We start from the raw sequence: 5,468 nt of genomic DNA on the forward strand, positions 1-5,468 counted from the left end.
AAATGTCATAACCTTCCCGCTGCTCTCCTCAGACCTGTGAGACAGCGGCATGGCCATGGGAACTTACTGCTTTCTTCTCAACAGTGCTTGCATGAGAAAGGCAGCACCTTGGCAGCCTTCCTCCAGCCGCCTGCACGCAGGCTGCTTCGCTCTTCCTCCAGCCCAGCTCATGACGGTGGATGGGGTTGCGTGGTGCTCAAGAGGGAATGGAAAATTACCTCATTGCTGCCCTGTTTCTGGAGCAGCGTGGGAAGCCCTCACTCCCCCTCCCTTAGTGCTCACTTGGTGCCTTTCAGCCTCATGACCCGTGGTTTGTAGTGAAAATCGTTTCTGTAGCTCAGTAGTGGTCTTGTATCGATCCGCTGTCTCCATAGCTGCTAGCAGGTTGATTGGCCTCTCTCTGTGGACAGCGAGCAGTTGTTAACCAGAGGAGATGCCAGCCCTACTTCTGTTCATGAAAGCCTCTGCTTAATCACAGTTTGTGTTCCTCCTTTGATTATTAGCTTTTAATTAGGCACCGACCACCCGTTCCTGTTGGCTAAGGACATCAGGCTCACATTGTCTGTGCCTCTGGGCTCCCACTGTTAGTGCTGTGTTCAGATCATGCTCTCACCAAATGACTGTGTACCAAGTTTCAGTTTTTCCTCTCTGTACGTATACCTACTGTATGTATACCTCTCTGTATGTATACCTACTCTTGGCAGGTAATTATCTTGCCAGGGCTGCAAGAAATCAGACCGTAGGTATCTACTGCTTAATTGCTCAGTTGTGCAATTGCCCCACGCTGTTGCTCTGGTGAACACAGATGTCGCTGAGCAATTTTCTCCTGACACTTTGCTATCACTTTCACCCCTGCTACATCACAGTAAGAGCAGCTGGCCTCCCTTTCTCATGGCTTGCAGGGTTTGCTTATGCTTTCAGTTGCAGCCTTGAACATCACAGTTCTGCATGGCCTGGCCTGAGCCATCCGTGACTTATGGAGTGGGATGCTCCCGATTGCAAGCAGAAACCTGGGACACAAAGACCTGATGGAGATGCTGGGAATGGGCAGCCTGCAGGGGCCGAGCTCATAGTGACACAAGCTTTCCCTGTCTGTAAGTATTTCTGCCTTCTGAGCGAGGTTCACAGGCAGATCATGAGTTTCCCTTGCAATAGCTGAAATTCATAACTCAAGTTGATGCCCTACAGCAATGTGCAACTTTTGGAAGCCCTCAACTCACAATGTCATTAAGGAGAGATATCTTTGTGTCTTTTATAGCTGGCCTGCACATTCACTGGTTGGTGAAGGGTTTGGGTTTTTTTCTAAGAAAAGAACCTGTATGTTCACTTGAAAATTTTTAATAATTTATCAGTTTATAGTCTAAAATTTGCCACATAATTTGTTGAGAACTGAATAATGACTTGTAGACATGCTTCAAAATCCTTAAGTGAGATATAAAGTAACTGTTAACTTTTATTTATTAGTTTCCTTAGTGAAACCTAAGCCTGTAAGCATTCTCCAGAACAGCTTACATGGCTGAAGCTCACTAATTTGCAGGGTTGGTTTTCATTGCAAGAAGCTCATATGCCATTTGCCATAATAGAGAAACCCGAAGCCTAACCAAGATAGTATTCTTCTTTCTCAAGAGCTGACTTGAGGGATAAGCAAAATGCTCCTTGATGGCCTTCCTTCTGCCCTTCTCCTTGCTGCTTCTTGTCTGAGTAGTCCTTTGTCAGTTGACCAGCTGCATCCACAGACCTGTCAAGCAGGAGTTCAGCTGTCTTGGCCAAAGCATCACTGATACTTTGTATAGAGAGTGTCTGTTAGAGAAGTCCTCAAGAGACCAAGTACTGAGTTCTATAAATAAAAATAGGAAACAGATGGCACCAGTTTCAAAAGTTAAGTGTTTTTTAACTAGTCCAGTAACTAATGTTCTCATAAACCTGCAAAAATATTACAATTTTATCTGCAAAGATCAAAAGAACAACTTTGAAGCACTTGCCAGGCACACGCAGCCATGCATTTTAATAGAGGGCAGACCAAATGTATCCCTACAGTAATGGGTCTGACTTGACGATTTCAAATTCCGCCATGTATTCCCGCAGTGAATAAAGCCTAATGACTTCTCTGGTTTTTTTTGTTGTGGGTTTGTTTTTGTTTTTTTGTTTTTTTTTTTTTTAATTTTTTGTTATTTTTATTACTACTACTGTGGACCCAATTTGTCTCAAACATACTGTAGATATTAAGAGAAGCCTGCAAGTCTGGGGTCCGAGAGAGATCCTGGTAAGGAAGTGTTTCATGTGAGGAGGAAGCAGGAAGCCTCTGGAGCTGCCCAAGTCTCCTCAAGGGGCTAAGTATTGTCAGTATCCACTTCTGTTTAGATCAATCCACTTATTCATGGGTATCTATTTGAACTTCCAAAAAGAGACAGAGAGAAGTAAGAGCATAACATGCCTGACTTAGACGGGTACAAGCTGGCTCTGTACTGCAATGTGGTCTCTCGGACAGGTCGTATGTACGATGTCTAATGTGTTTGAACCCACAGGAACTGCAGCGCTGCCTGGGAGCAAGCAGAAATGTTGTGTGCTTGCTGCTGCAAGCTTAGAAAACTGTCTTCCCATTGTACAATTTATTCTGAAAACTGTTTTCTAGTTGTACAATTTATTCTGAGGTCAGAAGAGGCCATTTCTCCCAAGCCGGAATAAGCCTGGAGTCCAGACTTTTTCAGAATTACAGTTGAGCTAAAGCTTGCTCTTATGTGAAATGCCGACTTTTATTAGTTTGTCTGCAAAACAGCTGCTTCTGCTTTCCACAAGCAGTGAACACTGGTTTAAAACCCCTCTCTCTCCCGTGCCTTGCGCTCTGCTCTGTAAGCCAAACCCCGTGCTATCAGAAGGGAATGGTGCTATGTGCACCACGACTCTTAGCTCCTTTTACCTTACTGAAACTTGGCTTCCCAGGACACAGGCTTCCGTTTTGTTTGCCTGGTTCACTTGTTATGTGCATGTTTGTTTGATTTTAAGGAGTCTAAGCTTTTGCTTATCTTGACTGAAAAGCACATGTTTGGCAGTGGAGATGGAAACATAGAACACAGTTAAGAAACCTTTGGATCTAGTAACGGTACTTTTCCTCTGCATTCCCCACCAAAATGGCCTGGACTTGAGTTTGCAGAAGGCCAATGCAAGAAGCTGGAGGTCAATGTCACCTCCAAAAATTGTGCAAAAGATCTGTGGCAGGGATTTTTTCCTCTAATTCCATTTTATCCGTTAGACCTTAATGTGTCTCCTACAATAAAGAGGAAAGGAAAGAAGGTCAGTTTTCTTTTGGTAGGCAGATCATCAGCAAGTCACATATAGTGACATTTGTAATGTGCTTTAAGAATTAGACAACACAGTCTTACCTCAGTAACAGCTGAGAGAGAGGCTTGGGCAGCATTTGGGATCCTGCTGCCCCTTTAGACATGTGTTTAGCATTTAGTTCTTGGGTGTCCCATATTCAGCTGGCACCTCATATCTGTAGGCCCTGGGGTTTAGGTACCACAATTCCTGCTGGGTCTCTGGCTCTGCCTCTGAGGATGCTCAGGATGTCTGAGCACAGCTGATGCCAGTTATCCCTGCCAGTGTCCCATGGTTAAGCTCTTGCTCGTATCTTCTCTGCCCACCTTTTCTGCAAGGCTTAATCCAGTTCCCAATCAACTGCCTCCTTCTGAAAACACGTCCAGAAGAGGAGAAACTAGCACCTCCTTTTCTTCCATACCTCAGTTGTAGGATCATATACAGAGGTTTAGGGAGCCCTTGGGTTCCAAAAAAAATCCCTTCTGCCACAGGACTGGAGAAATCATAGGGTATCTGACCTGAGTTTCTGTAGGTATTCTGCTTATTGTAGGAAAAAGACAGTTTGTCTCAGAGATTTCCTCCTGTCATAGCCTCTCAGGCAGAAGATTACATCTTTCCAGAGCCAGGCAAAGCCAGTGCCTCTGCATGCAGGAGTAGTCTTGTCCTGCTACCCACCGAATGTGCAGGCCAGATTACGTGTACACGTTTGCAACAACCCAGCGCTCGGCCACTTTCCCACCGGTAGGGACAGGGAGCTGGGGGATCTCGCTGTCTTTGGTCTGTCCCATCTTCTGGCTTTCTGCCCTGGAGGAGAGGGAATGGAGCAAGAAGGGGTGCATGCAAGTCCCCCTCCTGACAGATGGCCCTGCAGCACCTCGGTGCCTGACTTCCTCAGAAATCTATCTGATTTCCTCTTTAAAATGCAGTAGGGATCCATCTAATTAGAGAGTAAATACACTGTTAAAGGCACAGCTTTATCTACAAAGTTGTTCTTCATGCCAAAAGTTATAGGGAAAAGCAGGGGTCAGAGGGGCAGGTAAACCCTTGGCTGAACTCTGGAGTGGGTAGTGCAAAACTTTAAGGACAAAACAGGACAGAGGAGCCTCTGAAGCACGGTGGTGAGCCTCTCATCTCCCTGTGCCTTGAGGGCAGCTAGGGTGAGGCCCTTGCACAGCCTTCTTGTGATTTCCAAACTTGTACAGGCAGGCAGGCGTGGCAGTAGTTGCACAAGGCGGGCAGCGCTGAGGCCAGCAGTGCCCCGACAGCTCCCCCATCCCATCTGCCTCCTGTGCTGGGGATGTCCGTCACCCACAACATGCCCCCGGGAGGTTTTTCTCCTCTTGGAACGGCAGGATCTGGCCCGAGTAAAGCTGATCCTTGGGAAGACAAAGGAAGATCTATTAGTAATCACCATTTCTGTATTTATTTTTGGGTATTTCCTGGTTTCAGTGTCATGGGACATTTACCAAAGACAACCAGCCAAAGTAAACCACCCAAACGAAAAACTGCAAATGAAAAATCCAGCTGCACAGCAAAGGGCAAAGCTTGTCCCTTGCCCTTGAGTGCTTTAGTCATTTCAGATTTGGTGCTCTCTTGAGTTCTCCTGCAGATAGGTTTCTAAGGAATCGTCCTGAGACAAACCTGCACAGTACGCAGCCACCAGCAGAAATCTTAGGTAGGTCTGGAAAGACTCTCTAGCAAGAGGAGGGATTAATGTGCCTGCTTGTTAACTTTGGCAGTGTGTGTAGTCATTGTTGTGCCAGCAGAGTTAGGGAAAGCAAATGGGGAGGGATTACTTCGTGATCGGTGACATTCCTGGGGGATGGGGGAGGTGTCTTTTGGGGACTTTCTAGCAGGAGTAAAAGGCAGAGCAGAACACAAAGCAGCTCCTTCACAGGTGGGAGGATGTTTCAGCAAGAGGAGCAGTACAGAGCCAAAATGGATGGAAACACTCCCCCCTCCCTTAATCTAGTTGCAGACCTGATTTACCCAGAGTGAGTCAGTGGTATCAATGTTGTCCTGTTACTCAGTGAGAAGTTATGAACTCACAGTGGGTTTTGTCCAGCAAAACAGCTTGGCAGCTCCCTGCCAAGTTCCTCATGAAAGAGAAGGGGCTGCCCAGACTGGAGACAGGAATTCTCCACCTGCAGAAA

The sequence above is a fragment of the Athene noctua genome, chromosome 4, assembly GCF_965140245.1.
Source record: "Athene noctua chromosome 4, bAthNoc1.hap1.1, whole genome shotgun sequence".
NCBI lineage: Eukaryota > Metazoa > Chordata > Aves > Strigiformes > Strigidae > Athene > Athene noctua.